Source organism: Bos indicus x Bos taurus, chromosome 5 (assembly GCF_003369695.1).
Source record: "Bos indicus x Bos taurus breed Angus x Brahman F1 hybrid chromosome 5, Bos_hybrid_MaternalHap_v2.0, whole genome shotgun sequence".
Lineage (NCBI taxonomy): Eukaryota > Metazoa > Chordata > Mammalia > Artiodactyla > Bovidae > Bos > Bos indicus x Bos taurus.
Window position 1 is genome coordinate 25,020,592 of NC_040080.1, and position 18,303 is coordinate 25,038,894.

The 18,303-nt window shown below is 39.0% G+C and overlaps 1 protein-coding gene across 1 annotated transcript in view; it reads right to left on the bottom strand.

Annotated features, from left to right (window-relative positions):
• The window catches only part of LOC113892518 (histone H4), a 38,363-nt gene that overhangs the window by 8,030 nt on the left and 12,030 nt on the right, over nt 1–18,303 (bottom strand). Inside the window, exon 2 of the transcript XR_003511073.1 lies at nt 5,591–5,697. The gene's annotated coding sequence lies outside the window, so the exon portion shown is untranslated. The remainder of the gene's footprint in view (nt 1–5,590; nt 5,698–18,303) is intronic.

Consider the following 18,303-nt stretch of genomic DNA (forward strand, 5'->3'; position numbering starts at 1 on the left):
CAGAGTCCAGTCTGTTAGACAGTCACCTCCTGGGTATGAAAATCAGCCAGATTGATGGCAGGCCCTTACTGGAGAGGAATCCTCGAGGGAGAACAACCAGGACTTCAGTAACTGACAGTGGTTGACAAAAAGGGAGAGTGTGTGTTGTGGCTGATGATACGGGCCTCAGGGGAACAGAGGTAGGTTTTATTTTTAATTTTAAATTATGAAGTATATCATATATGTAAAGGCATATCTGCAATAAACATACACCAATTAAAAGAACAATAAAATGAACTCACTTATATACATTATAGCCTATAAAACATTACTAGAGTCTTTGTACCGCTCTGCACCCCATTCCTAACACATTACCCTCCTTCTCTCAATCTAGCCTGGACATGTACAGAAGACTTTATGAAGCGATAAAGGGTATTGGGGCACTTATTGATGATGGTGTAGCAATATGGGGATGACAAAATGCTAGGGAAGGTAGGACACCAGGGCTTCCCTGGTGGTCCAGTGGGTAAGAGTCCGCCTTGCAATGCAAGGGACACTGGTTCTATTCCTGGTCCTGGAAGATCCCGCATCTGAGCCCACATGCCATAAGTACTGAAGCCGAGTGCTTAGAGTCCATGCTCTGTAACAAGAGAGGCCACCGCAGTGAGAAGCCCCCGCTTGCTGCAACTAGAGGAAGCCTGCATGCAGCAACCAAGACCCAGTGCAGCCAAAAATAACCAAATACATAAAAGTTAAGATGCCACACCAGGTGTCCACGTTTGAGGGGATGACTGATGTGGAATAAGGTGGGTTCAATCCTAGTGTCTCCTGGAGGGAGGACAGCAGATGCTCAGACTTCAGAGGAGTCAGCTTTGATTCAGAAGGAAGGCACTGGGGTTGTTTTATAAGGTGGGTGGAGCAGGTGGTAATGAGTGACTGACAGTGGTCAGGAGTAGGCACCCCTGGAGACTTTAAGTGGACCTCAGGAAGAATGGAACAGGAGGCTGCAGAGAGGGCCATCACAAGGCTGATTAACCTTTGCTACAGATAACAATTTTATGTGTTGCACATTGGGTGGCCAAGCATGGACTCAAACCTGGTTGTCTAACTGTTAATATGTTGCTATTCCCATTTCCTGGGGTAGGAGAAAAAGTAGACTGATTTTTTCTATTTCATCCGCAAATTGCAAATATGAAAAAAAAGCCATGTCGAGGGATGGAGGAAGTAGTAACTGTCAGGTGCTTTTAATTCAGATGTGAAGACAAAAGGCAGATGCAGTTCTGGGAATCCTCTGATTAGAGCATGAAACCAGGAAAACATTTTCAAAAGGGAAGGAACAAGATAACATTCCTTCCTGGATCCTTTAAGGTAAAAACTGTATGTCTTCTCTACATTGCAAAACTACTAGCATGTAGATCATGATTAAAGGGAGGGAGGTTCTGCTGGGAAAGTTTCAAGGGTCAAAAGCAAATATTGAACACCGAGTTGGCAGATTTATGAGATGCACTTTACAGTAGAACACAAAAGCCCTAAAGATATGAGAAAAAAAAAGGGGGGGAAACTATTTCACGTGGGAAGGAGCAGCTGAGCAGGTCACCGGCATGTGCCACTCTTTGATTTCTGACAACACTTTGGGGCTCTTTTGTATGTTTCCCATTAAGAGCCCCTGCTCACTCTTGGAACCCTTAGCATCTCTACATTCAGTAGCAGTCCTAGGCTTCCTCTGTCCCTTATTTTAGTGGAGATGCAAAAGTGAGTTGTTCAAAAGGGATTTTACGAGCTAATGTAACTGATGGAACCAAAACATGAAAGCTTTTTTAAAAATAAGCACAAAAGTAAACATTCTGATTTGAACTTGTTGAGGAAAACTGGCTACAGTAAAGTACTTCTCTTTTTTCCAGTGTTATTGAGAAATACTTCACATACATCACTATATAAGTTTAAGGCATACAGCATGATGGTTTGCTTTATGTATGTTGTGAAATGATTATAGTAGGTTTAACTAATACCCATCTTGTCATATACAGACAATGAAAAGAGTAAAATAATGAAAACATTCTCCTCGTGACGAGAACCCTTAGAATTTACTCTCTTAACAGCCTTCCTGTACATCATACAGCAGTGGTAGCTGTGGTCATCAAGTTGTACATGAGAGCATTTCTGAACCTATGATTTAACAGACTCACCAGATTAGCTGAAATACACCCCGAATGCCTGCAGCGACTGGACATGTGTACTTCTGCTTCCTCCAATCAAGTCATTTGTTTACCAAGGGTCCGTTGTGTTTGTGCCCAAATTTGCCAAAGTGATAAAGACTCCACCTGCTAATGCAGGAGACATGGGTTTGATCCCTGGGTCAGGAAAATCTCCTGGAGTAGGAAATGGCAACCCACTCCAGTATTCTTGCCTGGGAAATCCCATGGACAGAGGAGCCTGGCAGGTTACAGTCCATGGGGTTGCAAAACAGTGGGATGTGACCTATCGACAACAACAACAAACCTGATAAAATAATTTAAAAACTGTTGAAAATTTTAAACAAAGACAAAGTACTAAGAAGACAGCTGTGGAAAGACTGCTATAAAACACTGTTATTTATAAAATAACAAAGAAACCTAACAAACACTTTGTCCTTGGAGAGCTTGTCAATTACCTTAAAACATGTAATACCAAAAGTAGTATTAAGATGCATTTTGCTTAAGAAATCTGATATCGCGGGGAGGGAAAAATTGGGAATTTGAGATTAACAGATACATACTATTATATATGAAATAAAACAACGAGGACCCACTGTATAGTACAGGGAACTACATTCAATATCTTACAATAACATAATGGAAAAGAATCTGAAAAAAATATATATATACACACACATATATATACATACACACATAACTGAATCACTTTTCTGCAAAGCTACTACACTTTAATTAAAAAAAAAAAAGCAAGAAAGCTGATACAGAGGTTCAATCTAAGTACTAATGTTCAAAGAAAATTACCTGGCCTATATCAACCAGTGGGAGAATAAATAAACATGAATATGTTTTGAGATTTAAAAAAAAACAACTTTTAAGGTATAAATAAACAATTTTAAATGATTTCTACTTTACTGTCTTTCCTGTGGAGGAAATACTTACTGGTCCTATTCACACAGGATAACATGATGCCAGATGGGTTCAGGTAACTAAAAGTCTACATGGTTTTGTTGAGGACTCAAGAGTTAAGGTAGCTCAGATGGTAAAGGATCTGCCTGCCATGCAGGAGACCTGGGTTTGACCCCTGGTTTCGGAAGATCCCTTGGAGAAGTGAATGGCAATCCACTCCAGTATTCTTGCCTGGAGAATTCCATGGACAGAGGAGCCTGACAGTCCACAGGGTTGCAAAGAGTTGGACACGATAGAGAGACTAACATTTCCACTTAAGTGTGTTTGGTTATGCAAACCTTCTGAGTTAGGCACAGAGAAACATAAACTGCTTGATATAATAAAATAAGGAAATGTGAAGTTCCCAGGGCTAACCCAGGAACAAGGGAATGAGGAGGAGAGATGGAAAGAGATAAAAGGAAAGAAATGGGAGTTATGCATTGCATTGGCCAAAAAGTTCATTTGGGTTTTAAGTAACACTGTACAGAAAAATCTGAACAAAACTTTTGGTCAATAGAAAGAACTGGCCAACGTGATGGGGACTGAAGACTCTTGAGAACAAGGATATATAAAATACATAAGAGGTGGCAGGTTGCTTGTCTTTTCCTTGAGGAAAAGATGCCTAACTCCATCCATACGATAGATTATTGAGCCCCCTAAACCGTCTCAGCATTGGAGTTACACAAATGAACCCCAAATTCCCTAGAGGGAATGTAAAACTGGGTGAAAGTTCCTCAGTTATGTCTGACTCTTTGGGACCCACGGCCTGTAGCCTGCCAGGCTCCTCTGTCCATGGTATTTTCCAGGCAAGAATACTGGAGTGATTTGCCATGCCCTCCTCCAGGGGATCTTCCCAACCCAGGGATCGAACTCAGGTATCCCACATTGTAGGCAGATTCTTTACCATCTGAGCCACCAGGCAAGCCCACTGGGTAACTCTTCCCAAACCTTCAGTCAAGTCTGTGGCAGATACCACTTGCCTAACCTCTGGGAATTATGGACAAGTGCTCACATCTGTGTCTAGATGGATGGGGCAAGAACAGGAACGGGATGGCTAGGTGATTCTCAGAAGTAGCAGTCTCAAGTCAGAGATGATCATGGTAGTTTAAATCTTCAGGGCTTGATGAAATACCGGGGAGTGTTTTTGGACTTTCTACAAGGATGAGATGAGAAGTCATCTTATGTAGATTTCCAGGTCGGGTAACCCAACTGACACTCAAATCACTACTGTACACTAGGGCTGAATAGCTAAATTCAGCACCAGTGCCTGGGCGCTTCAGGCTGATAAATTTGTTTTTTCCTGGTTCCCGTTCCAAAAGAAACTCTATTTAATCCTTGAACAGTGTTTTCCTCGGGGCTTCCCAGGTGGTGCTAGTGGTAAAGAGCCCACCTGCCAATGTAGGTAGACGTAAGAGACACTAGTTCCATCCCTGGGTCGGGAAGATCTCCTGGAGGAGAGCACGGCAACCTACTCTAGTATTCTTGTCTGGAGAATCCCACGGACAGAGGAGCCTGGAGGGCTACAGTCTACAGGGTCACAGTCAGACACGACTGAGCAACTTAGCACAGTCTTCTTCTCCCTCCTTCCCCAGCCCATTTTGTACAGTCTTCTTATATGCTCAGGAAAGGCTGGAGTAGATAATTGTTATATATATGCAGGGGCAGCTGGAATTCTGTTCAGTTTCCCAGCGACTCTTGCATTACCTCCTGGGTCCAGGTGGCTATGTTTACATACTAAGGGAAATATGCGTTGGAGACAGCAGTAATGCATTTCAACTGTCATAAAGATCCCCGTGCTCTGGAAATAAATTTGTTTATTTTCTCTTACCTCCAACACACGGAAGGAAACAGACCCTAGGCTGCCAAAGAGTGGATATGGGGTTGACAAGTCAATTCTGAAAAAGGAACTCTGTATTCTCCTGTAGAGAAGTCAGAGGTTACTCTTCCCCACCCCTACCCACCCCCTACTCCCTCCCTTCAAGGGCAGCTGAAGAATTACTTCCTCATAATTATATGGGTTAAAACAATAGCTTGGGAAAGAAGGAAAAAAAAAAAAAAAACTGATCAGTTCCTTGAAGTGTAAACTTCTTACAAATAGAGTAATTGCCAGTTTTGTTTACTGATGCTTCTCTAGGTAGTAGGAAATGTCGGGCAAGCATTTAAACAACAGAATTGTGTATCTAGAGGTAAAGAATAGTTTCTTTGAGTCTCAGGAGGCAGTTTGATATTCTTAAACAAAAAATCCAAACCCAAAAAACTTGAAGCTGGATTTGAATCATGTCTCAGACCTTTGTTAAGCATATGAACTTGGGCAGACTACTTACATTTGCTTATCTTCAGTTTTCTTTATTATAAGATAAATTTTATTTCTATTCTAGCCAAGAAGCCTGAGCTGTGACCCTTGGTGGCATCTGGACGTGGATAGGTGTGCCAGGTGATGGATGGGATTTATCCAGACAATATTCACTCACCTGGAGTTCAACAGTCACACTATAGGTGATTCATTCTCAGGGAAACAGCCAAACTACAGTTGCCAGATTATTCAAGACCATCTTCAATCCAGTCCGTACATGCAGACCTTAGTTCAGAAGAGAAAAAGACCTGGAATACAAAACTAAAACCACCTGATACACAGCTCAGTAGAATACTCAGTCACAGATATAACTGCTCAGGGGCTCTCTAACAGACTCCTTCACACAAAGCAGAGGAATGTTGTTCTTCACTTGATCAAAAGTTGGCAGCCTATTCTGGAGCTTTGCGAATCCTCGAGGAATGCCTGGGGCTATGGGAGCTGTTGCTGCACCCACTGGGGGACTTCAGTGAATGAGCAGACTGTAGCCACCAGGGGGCAGAGTCCGCTGCAGACCCTCATGTCCATAGGACAAATAGACTTACTGGATAAAATTCAGGACATGCCTGGCAAGTTCCAGAAATACTCACAAGAGCTCCAACAAATGAAAATTAAGTTTCTACTAACTATTCTGTTAAGTTTCTAGTAACTACTGTTATTATGAACTTTGCAGATTCTTGTATGGGGAAGTTTGGTTTAATTAAAGCAGAAAATGATGTTATAAAGTTCCTGGCACCTAGTTGGCTTCCCTGGTGGCTTAGCTGGTCAAGAATCTGCCTGCAATGCAGGAGACCCCAGTTCAATTCCTGGGTTGGGAAGGTTCCCTGGAGAAGGGATAGGCTACCCACCCCAGTATTCTTGGGCCTCCCTGGTAACTCAGAGGGTAACCTAGTTAGTGATTGTTATTCCTGGATGCCATTCTATAAACGGCAGGATCAACGGCTTCTTCCTTTGTGTTATTTTTGTGTATAGTAGGTATATCTTCTCTAATTTTAACTGAAATTAATTGAAATGAAAAAGCTAAGAATATGACAACTTCACTTTATTAGAAAAGAGCAGTAGTGGAAAGAAATTTAAGTTGTATTCAGGAAATAACTGTGTAACTAGATGTGATCAAAACATTATCCCAAAACAAATATTTGGAATCTACCACAGGAACAAAAGTTTATGTTTATTTAGATAAACTTTTTTATTATTTGAAATATATTTACACTGCATTAGCAGGATATATTTGAGAGAAAGAACAAATTCTGAAATGTAGAATGGCAGATATTCCTTTTCACGTTATGTATCAGATTAGGAAAAGCAAATCTGTTGAATGTTTAAAACTTGGCAAAATTATTTGAAGAAGGAGCAAGTGCCTGGCGAAACAGGATTAGATGGAAAGGGATAAGAAGGTCAAGGGGAGAAAACTTAGTAATCCTTCAAGATTGAAGAAACTGGTTGCCTAAAGACATATCATATCAAATGTATCAGACATGGCTACATTTAACACATTCCATTTAAAAAAAGGTCTGTAAAAAATTGAAAGGAGTCTTACAGTTTTGCTACTGGATTTGAGCAAACTCTGGGAGATAGTGGAGGACAGAGGAGCCTGGTATGTCCTGTAGTCCATGGGGTCGCAAAAGGTCAGACACAAATCAACTAAATGACAACAAGTTGGAATAATATACCAGTTTTTTGTTTTTTGTGTTCTTTTTTTTTTTTTTGTATTTGGAGCCAAGACTTCTTTCTTTTAGGTCTCAAACACCTTTATAGACTTTTGAGATCTAGACAGTGATAGACTGTCCTTAACAAGTAAGAATGTAAAAACAGACTGTGAGAAAGAAACCAAACCCATTTACAGCTGGCACTCATAACATCCCTGTGAAATAGAAGGAGAGTATTTAAATTAAGGTGTGTGTCAGAGAAATGGAGGCCAAGAGCCAACAAGACAGAGTACAAAACTGTAAATTTGTCAGGGAAGAAAATATAGTCATATGAGGATGTGACTGTAGGGACGAGTAAGAATTTCTGGCATAAATTTCAAGAGCAAGCTCCATGAGCAGTCTGAAACACAAACCTGAAATCAGCAGGAACGATAATGATGCCGGTTTGGATTTTGCTATTGAACCAAACTCGGGTCCACCCCTACCCACATATGGCCACTGACTGGGTTGTGATGAAGGAAAGTGCAGTTTTTATTACAGGCACCAGACAAAAAGTCTGGGACAGCTAAGGCTCTAAAAACCCAGATTCCCAATGGGTTTCAGGGAGGCATTCTTAAAGACCAAGGGAGGCAGGGGAGTCCCAGGGTATGTGACCCGCTCCTGCAGTTCTCTGATTGGTTGGTGATGAGGTGACAGTGCAGTGCACAGGGGTTAATACCATCAAGGCTCAGGCTCCACTATGTCTGACAGCTCATGGTCATCAAATAGTTCATTTCTTCCATTTGGTGGGGATTTTAGCTTCTGTAAAACAACTCAGGAAATGTGCATCAGATACTGTCAGCTAGGTACTTCACAGAGGAGGTAGAGCAGAGGACCTGGGGATGGGGTCCATCCCTGGATGGCTCCATATGGTCCTGCTATATTACAACTTTATCATGAAAAAATGGAGGAAGTTGGATCAAGAAATTCCTGGTATCGAATATCTTGTGTATGGTTGCTAAGTATGCTTAGTCACTCAGTCGTGTCCAACCTTTGTGACCCCACAGACTGTAGCCTGCCAGGCTCCTCTGTCCACAGGGTTCTCCTGGCAAGAATACTGGAGTGGGTTGCCATTTCCTCCTGCAGTTTATGCTTGCTACTCAGGGTATACAGTGCTACTGATGGAGAATTTCTGCATGATTACAGAAGAACTAGAGGCTTAAAAAACAACAACAATAAAAAACAGGCTATGTGTTTCCTCCTGAAAGAAGGATGGTTAAGACAGATGGTTAGGAATAACAAAACATTTTCACAGCTTGGTTTTAAGTTGAATAAAGTAGGACAAAGTAGACAAAAATTGAGATAAATTTCAAATTCCCTCTTTCAAGTAGAGGACTTCTAGAAAAGGCATCTTCAGATGAAGAGAAAACAATCCCTAAATCAGAACATGCAAAAAGCATGGAATAATAGACTGGTTCAAAACTGGGAAAGGAGTTGGACAAGGTTGTATATTTTCACCCTGCTTATTACTTAGCTCACATGCAGAGTACATCATGAGAAATGCTGGACTGGATGACTCACAAGCTGGAATCAAGATTGCCAGGAGATGCTGCAGAAAAGTCGGCACGACTCTCCTCTTGGTCCTGAGGACTGAGGTCCTGAGGTTCCAAATGGTCCAAGGGACTCTACATATTGCCAGCCCATGTTTGGCCTTGACAGTTCATGCACAGTTCCAGCTAAATTCCTCTTACCAGTGTCAAGGTTTGCTTGTTCCAGAGATCAAGCCCTGAGCCTTTGGAGTGGAAGCACTGACTCCAAGACCCTAGACTACCAGAGAACTAACCTTAGGGAGTATCAAATAGTGAGAACTCACAAAAAGGAAACCACTTGAATACAAGACCAGGCATCGCCCAACCACCAGTAGCACCCTGTGTAGGACACCTCATCTAAAAAACAAACAAAACAAAAATACAAACCAAATCATCAGCAGACAGGATTACCACCTCACTCAGCCTTGCCCATCAGAGGAAAAACAAACAAACAAAAAACTCAGCACAAATCTCACTCTATAGGAAACTTATACAAATCACTGGACTAAACTTAGGAAAGCAGAAAGGAAGAAAGGAAGGTAGATTTCAACCTTGAAGCCTGGGGAAAGGAGACCTCAAACACAGTAAGTTAAAAAAAATTTTTTTTAAGGCAGAGAAATACTGTACAAATGAAGGAACAAACTAGAAACAAAGAAGTCAAAATAAATGAACAGGAAATACTCAAACTACATGAAAAAAAAAATTCAGAATAATGATAGTAAAGATGATTAAAAATATTGAAAACAAAATGGAAAAAAATGCAAGAATAAATTAAAGACTTAGAAGAATTAAAGAATAAACATAAAAACAACACAGTTACTGAAATTAAAAATACTCTAGAAGGAATCAATAGCAGAATATCTGAAACAGAGGAACGAATCGGTGAGCTGGAAGATATAATGGTGGAAATAACTTCTGAAGAGCAGAAAAAAGTAAAAAGAATGAAAAGAACTGAGAATAGTCTCAGAGACCTCTGGGACAATATCAAATGCACCAACATTCGAATCATAGGGATCCCAGAAGAGGAAGAGAAAAAGAAAGGGTATGAGAAAATTTTTGAAGAGCTTATAGCTGAAAATTTCCCCAACATGGAAAAGGAAATAGTCAATCAAGTCCAAGAGGTGCAAAGAGTCCCACACAGGATAAACCCAAGGAGAAACACGCCAAGAAACATAATATTCAAACTAACAAAGACTAAACACAAAGAGAGAATATTAAAAGCAGCAAGGCAAAAGCAACAAGTAACATACAAGTGAAACCCCATATGCTTAACAGCTGATCTTTCAGCAGAAACTCTGCAGGCCAGAGGGGAATGGAGGGTTATATTTAAAGTACTGAAAGGGAAAAATCTATAACCAAGATCACTGTACCTCGTAAGGATCTCATTCAAAACTGATGGAGAAATAAAAAGCATTTCAGACAAGCAAAAGTTAAGTGAATTCAATACCACCAAACCAGCTTTATAATAAATGGTAAAGGGACTTATATAGTCAAGAAATACAAGAGAAGAAAAAAGATCTAAAAAATCAACCCCAAACAATTAAGAAAATGGCAATAAGAACATGTGTATCAATAATTACTTTAAATGTACATGGATTAAATGTTCCACCCGAAAGACAGACTGACTGAATGGATAAAAGAACAAAAAGTACCATATATATGCTGTCTACAAGAAATCCACTTCAGACCTAAAGACACATATGGACTGAAAGTGAAAGGATAGAAAAGTATATTCCATGCAAATGGGAAGCAAAAGAAAGCTGGAGTAGCAATCCTCATATCAAACAAAACAGACCTTAAAATAAAGAATATTACAAGAGATAAGGAAGGACACTACATAATGATCAAGGGATCAGTCCAAGAGGAAGACATAACAATTGTAAATATCTATGTACCCAACATAGGAACACTTCAGTTCATAAGACAAATGCTAACAGACATAAAAGGAGAAATTGACAGTAACACAATAATAGTAGGGGCCTTTAACAACCCACTCACACCAATGGAAAGATCATCAAAACAGAAAATTAATAAGAAAACACAAGTCCTAAATGATACACCAGATGAGACAGATCTCATTGATATCTTCAGGACATTCCATCCAAATGCAGAAGAATATACCTTCTTCTCAAGTGCACATGGAACATTCTCCAGGATAGATCACATCTTGGGTCACAAATCAAACCTCAGTAAATTTAACAAAATTGAAATCATATTAAGCATCTTCTCTGACCACAGTGCTATAAGACTAGATATCAATTACAAGAAAAAAACTGCAAAAAACACAAACACATGGAGATTAAACAATACATTTCTAAATAACCAACAGGTTATTGAAGAAATCAAAAGGGAAATAAAAAAATTTCTAGAAACAAATGACAATGAAAACATGACAACTCAAAACCTATGCAATGCAGCAAAAACAGTTTTAAGAGGTAAGTTTATAGCAATACAATCCTGCCTCAAGAAACAAGAAAAGCATTGAATAGACAACCTAACTTTAAACCCGAAACAGCTGGAAAAAGAGAACAAAAAAACCCCAAAATTAGTGAAGGAAAGAAATCATAAAGATCACAGCAGAGATAAGTGAAAAAGAAATGAAAGAAATGATAGTAAAGATTAATAAAACCAAAAGCTGGTTCTTTGAGAATATAAACAAAATCAACAAGCCTTTAGCCAGACTCACCAAGGAAAATAAGAGAAAAGAATCAAATCAACAAAATTAGAAATGAAAAAGAAGAGGTTACAACAGACAATGCAGAAATACAAAGGATTATAAGATACTATTATGAACAACTATATGGCAATAAAATAGATTACCTGGAAGAAATGAACAGATTCTTAGAAAAGTTTAATCTTCCAAGACTGAATCAGGAAAAAATAGAAATTATGAACAACCCCATTACAAGCACTGAAATTGAAGCTGCAATCAAAAAACTCCCAAAAAACAAAAGCCCAGGACCAGATGGCTTCACAGAATTCTATCAAACATTTAGAGAGGAGCTAATGTCTATCCTTCAGCAAAATGTGAACCGTGAAATTCCAGATGTTCAAGCTGGTTTTAGAAAAGTCAGAGGAACCAGAGAGCAAATTGCCAACATCTGCTGGATCATCGAAAAAGCAAGAGAATTCCAGAAAAACATCTATTTCTGCCTTACTGACTATGCCAAAGCCTTTGACTGTGTGGATCACAATAAACTGTGGAAAATTCTGAAAGAGAAGGGAATACCAGACCACTGGACCTGCCTCTTGAGAAATCTGTATGCAGGTCAGGAAGCAACAGTTAGAACTGGACATGAAACAACAGACTGGTTCCAAATTGGGAAAGGAGTTCGTCAAGGCTGTATATTGTCACTCTGCTTAGTTAACTTATATGGAGAGTACATCATGAGAAATGCTGGGCTGGATGAAGCACAAGCTGGAATCAAGATTACTGGGAGAACTAACAATAACTTGAGACATGCAGATGACACCACCCTTATGGCAGAAAGTGAAGAAGAATTAAAGAGCCTCTTGATGAAAGTGAAAGAGGAGATGAGAAAGTTGGCTTAAAGCTCAACATTCAGAAAACTAAGATCATGGCATCCTCTCCCATCACTTCAAGGCAAATAGATGGGGAAACAGTGGAAGACTTTATTTTTGGGGGCTCCAAAATCACTGCAGATGGTGACTGCAGCCATGAAATTAAAAGATGCTTACTCCTTGGAAAGAAAGTTATAACCAACCTAGATAGCATATTCAAAAGCAGAGACATTACTTTGCCAACAAAGGTCTGTCTAGTCAAGGCTATGGTTTTTCCAGTAGTCATGTATGGATGTGAGAGTTGGACTACAAAGAAACCTGAGCACCGAAGACTTGATGCTTTTGAACTGTGGTGTTGGAGAAGACTTTTGAGAGTCCCTTGGATGCAAGGAGATCCAACCAGTCCATCCTAAAGGAGATCATATCTGAGTGTTCATTGGAATGACTGATGTTGAAGCTGGAACTCCAATACTTTGGCCACCTGATGCAAAGAGCTGACTCATTTGAAAAGACTCTGATGCTGGGAAAGATTTAAGGCAGGAGGAGAAGGGGACAACAGAGGATGAGATGGCTGGATGACATCACTGAGTCAATGGACATGAGTTTGGGTAAACTCTGGGAGCTGGCGATGGACAGGGAGGCCTGGCATGCTGCAATCCATGGGGTTGCAAAGAGTCGGACACGACTGAGAGACTGAACTGAACTGGATATCTATCCTTCTAAAACTCTTTCAAAAAACTTCCCAGGAAGGAACACTTCCAAACTGATTCCATGAGGCCACCATCACCCAGATACCAAAAGCAGACAAAGAAAACACAAAAAAAGAAAACTACACGACAATATCACTGATGAATATAGATGCAAAACTCCTCAACATTCTTCGGCATTGTCCTTCTTTGGGAATGGAATGAAAACTGACCTTTTCCAGTCTTGTGGCCACTGCTGAATTTTCCAAATTTGTGACATATTGAGTGCAGCACTTTCACAGCATCATCTTTTAGGATTTGAAAAAGTTCAGCTGGAACTCCATCACCTCCACTAGCTTTGTAGTGATGCTTCCTAAGGCCCACTTGACTTCACACTCCAAAATGTCTAGCTTTAGGTGAGTGACCAACCACATCATCATGGTTTTCTGGGTCATTAAGACCTTTTTTTTGTATAGTTCTTCTTTGTTTTCTTGCCACCTCTTTCTTAATCTCTTCTGCTTCTGTTATACACACTTAGTCACTCAGTCATGTCTGACTCTTTGCAACCTCATGGACTGTAGCCTGCCATGCTCTTCTATCCATGGAATATTCCAGGCAAAAATATTGGAGTGGGTAGCCGTTCCCTTTTCCAGGCGATCTTAGCGACCCAGTGATCAAACCAATGTCTCCTGCATTGCAGGCAGATTCTTTACCATCTGGATCTTCCTTTGTGGCTCAGCTGGTAAAGAATCTGCCTGCATTGAGGTTGACCTAGGTTCAATCCCTGGGTTGGGAAAATCCCCTGGAGAAGGGAAAGGCTACCCACTCCAGTATTCTGGCCTGGAGAATTCCATGGACTGTATAGTCCAGGGGATTGCAAAGAGTCGGACACGATTGAGTGACTTTCAGTTTTCCACTTTCTTTACCATCTGAGCCACAAGGGATGCCCCTGCTTCTGTTAGGTCCTTACCATTTTTGTCCTTTATCATGTCCATCTTTGCATGAAATGTTCCCTTAATGTCTCCAATTTTCTTGAAGACATCTGTGGTCTTTCCCATTCCTCTATTCTTTGCGTTGTTCAAGTAAGAAGGCTTTCTTATCTCTCCTTGCTATTCTCTGGAACTTTGCATTTAGTCAGGTATATTTTTCCCTTTCTCCCTTACCTTTTGCTTCTCTTTTCTCATCTATTTGTAAAGGCAAATATCATGCTAGTATTCTGAAAGTAGTTTAACTCTGCTGACCCTTTAAAGTGTCTTGAGGACCTTCACCTGAGGAGTCTACAGACTATGCTTTGAGAACTACTACTTTACATGGTAGTTATCTTATCACGTTGTAGGTCTCCTCACCTATCCTTCTCTGCCTTGCTAAACTGCACTTACTTAAGGACGGTTGCATCAACTGTTCCCCGGCTGGGAACGCTCTACCACTGGTATCTTTATTACCAGTTTTCAACTCAATGGCACCTCCTAGAGACACCAGTTGTGGTTAACCAGTTTAAAGAACACCTCTCTCCCCTAGTCACTCTCTATTATGTTACTTCACATTACTTTATGAGAGTTATCATCATTTGATACTATCTTGTTTGTTAATTAATATGCCTCCCTTATTAGAATTTAAGTGTGGTAATTCGAGGAACTGAGTTGTCTTATTTCTGTACCTCCAGCTCCCAGAAGACTGCAGTCAAAATTCAATAAATATTTTAAAAGACCTTGAGGAATTAAAAGAAAAAGTAGATACTGCAGCAATTTGAAAGGCACAAAGCCTTATAAGGCAGTTTATTATAGTTTTCAGTATTAATATTCCAAGGACTACTATCTCATGACATTTCTTCATTGTTCTCTCCACAACAGTATAGAACTTGCATTGTTCTGTTTTCCATTTCCCATTATTACACTTGGATGGAATGTAAAATACTTTAGGGCATAGACAAAGAAGCTAGAAAGGCACATAAAATATCCTTCTACTTAAAAAAAAGTAATTTTTTTCCATAGTATTTTTAGAGTATAGTGTATGTAAAGGTTAACATTTATGAGCAGGATCAATCTGGGATATTTGACATCTTTAGTGTTTTGAGTTTTCTTATTCAGGAACATGGTCTGTCCCTTTACTCACATCTTTATTGATGCATCTAAATGAAGTTTTACTATTTTCTATATAAGTATACTGTATATTATTTATTAGAATTATTCGTAACTATGTATTAACACTTTTGTTGTTCTTGTAAGTCAATTGTAAGTTGTATTTTTAAAATCTTACTGTTTATGTATAGAAATTTAAAACTTTTTGTATTGATCTTGTATCTGGCAATCTTGCTAAGCTTTTATTGCACACTAACAATTTGTACGGAGAAGGCAATGGCACCCCACTCCAGTACTCTTGCCTGGAAAACCCCATGGACAGAGGAGCCTGGTAGGCTGCAGTCCATGGGGTCACTAGGAGTCAGACACAACTGAGCAACTTCACTTTCACTTTTTACTTTCATGCATTGGAGAAGGAAATGGCAACCCACTCCAGTGTTCTTGCCTGGAGGATCCCAGGGATGGGGGAGCCGGTGGGCTGCCGTCTATGGGGTCGCACAGGGTCGGACATGACTGAAGTGACTTAGCAGCAGCAGCAGCAGCAATAATTTGTAAATCAGTTTTTTTGTATATAAAAGCACATCATTTACTAAGTGACATTTTTTTTTCTCTTTTTATTATATCGCTCCAAATAGAAACCAGGAGACTACGCATCTTAATTTGCCTAGGTGGGTTGGTAAGATTGCTTTTATATCCTTATTTTCCCCTTTTCTAACGTACTGCTTTCACCTAACAGTATCTATCTTGCTGTATTTCCTATTTTAAAGATAATGACATCTAACATTTCACCAAGAAATTCACTGTAGGAATTCAGTTTCTATTTTTTTAGATTATTTTATCATGTTAATGACATTTCCTTCAATTTGTAGGTCCCAAGTTTCTAAACATAAACAATGTTTTAGTTGTATTGTTTTCTCTACCTATTGATATGATCAAACGTTTTTTCTACTTTTATTTTTTCATGAGGAAATGATATCAGTATATTTATCATACTGAACTATTGCTGGAATAGTTGCATCCTGAAATAAACTCCACTTGGTCATGATATATACTTATTTTCTTATTTATACATTGCTAGATTTGGTTTGCTATTATTTTATTTGGACTTTTACATCTATGTCTTGAGTGATATTTATCCATAATGTATATTTATAACATGAGAAAGTACTGCCTATGTCAGGCTTTGGGGTCAAGGTTGTACCAATCTCATAATATATGTTGGGGAGCATTGTTTCTTTTTTCTATTCTTTGGAAGAGTCTGTATAAGATTAGAATAATCTGCTGAATATTCAGGGAGGGTGAGATAAAGTGAAAATCACAAAGGAAAAGCTAGGGTTTTTTTCTCCTACATTAGAATTATGAACTTCTATTCATCAAGTGCACTATAAAAAATGAAAATACAAGAGAAAATTGTAGTATGAACAACACCAAAGGGTTAATATACACATATTACCGTAAGACACCTACAAGTCAGTAAGAAACAATCAAATGTAAAAATGATGTACGTAATTTCATTCTAATCACTGTCCCCTGTATCCTGTTCTTCCGACCTTATGTAGGTAACAGTTTTTATTAATTTCATTTTAAATCATTCCAGCTTTTTGAAAGCATAGAGGAATATATATTCTTTAACTTTCTTTCTTGTCTACTGACATCATTTAAAGGCAAAAGTTCCTAGAACTATGCTCACATCTGTACAGAGATTTTCATTCTTATTTTTCAAATAACTGCACAATATTTCATCATGCAGCTGTTTTTTATTGTTTATTTAGGCAGTCTTATTTTATTGAACATGAATTTTTCCCAATCCTTGGGTACAAAGATTGCTCCAATGGGTAATCTGTGCATGATTTATACTTGGGATTTAATGTGGCATGATTTTGAAATTAACCTCCAACTAGAACCATAGCCCTCCATTGGTTTTTCCGGGCAACAATCTTTTTGGTTGGTGACTACAACAAATTTTACTGAAAATCCCAAACCCACCATACACCAGGAATTAGTGTGGGTCTGAATATATATGGCTTAACCAGAGACAAGGGCTTTTTGATAAGACATAAAGAGACTGAAGTTTCTGTACTGGGTTGTGTCTCTCCCACTGGAGATAATAAGTGAAAGTTGCTCAGTCGTGTCCAACTCTTTGTGACCCCATGGAGTACACAGTCCATGGAATTCTCCAGGCCAGAATACTGGAGTGGATAGCCGCTCCCTTCTCCAGGGGATCTTTCCAACCCAGGGATTGAACCCAGGTCTCCCGTATTGCAGATGAATTCTTTACTAGCTGGGCCACAAAGATACTGAAATATTAATATGCACTGGTAGACATAATTAAATGACCAAGAAGAAATTACAATTCCTTGTAAACAGTTTACAGACAACAATAAAAGGGAGATGTTAATGCTTCAGGCTAATTACAATATTAATCTCACTCAAATTATAAATTGCTGTTTCTCAAAATGGATCTTAAAAAAAATTTTAAAAAGTAATATAAGTGAATGATATCAAATCAAATAGAAAAAAATCTTATGATGTCCTTACAGATATGTCAGCCCCACTTCACATAGGAAATTTTAAGTCTGACTCCTGGTTTTTTAAGTTTGAATATTATTGCTTCTATCAATTGCCTCTATGGTTCCTGCATATCTTTCACTTCAACAGTGTAAAAGTTTTATTGCCAGATTGCTAACATTTACTTTCTACTCTGCAAAGATAAAGCAAAAATAGCCTGCCTTGTTACTAGCATAAGAATCTAGGTTTTCTCTTCATTTCTCATGAAATTATCTACCTTATGAATATAATTTTAATTAGCTACATTCTTATAAAGGCTTTCCTGGTGACTCAGAGGTAAAGAATCTGCTCGATCCTCTGAGTCAGAAAGATCCCCTGGAGAAGGAATGGCAACCCATTCCAGTATTCTCGCCTGGGAGATCCCATGGACAGTGGAGCCTAGCAGGCTACAGTCCACGGGGTCACAAAAGACCTGGACACAACACAGTAACTATACAACACCACCACATTCCTATCAGACTAGACACTGTTACAGAGTCCAAGATACATGAAAAGGCAAATTCTATGGTTGATAAAACTAAATGGGGTTGTCAATATCTAGCTTACACCTACAGCTGGTATTACATATTTATTTCATAATTCCAGAAAAAGATACATTATTTAATAGCAGGGTATCAACTGCATGATGATTTTGACTGAATTGATTAGTTATTTAAATCAAATTACCAGTACATTTTTTTAAATGCCCATGTTAACTTAATTGTTTCACTGCAAAGAGTAGGCTCCATTTTAGCAAATTAAAAGACCAATTTGATAAATATAT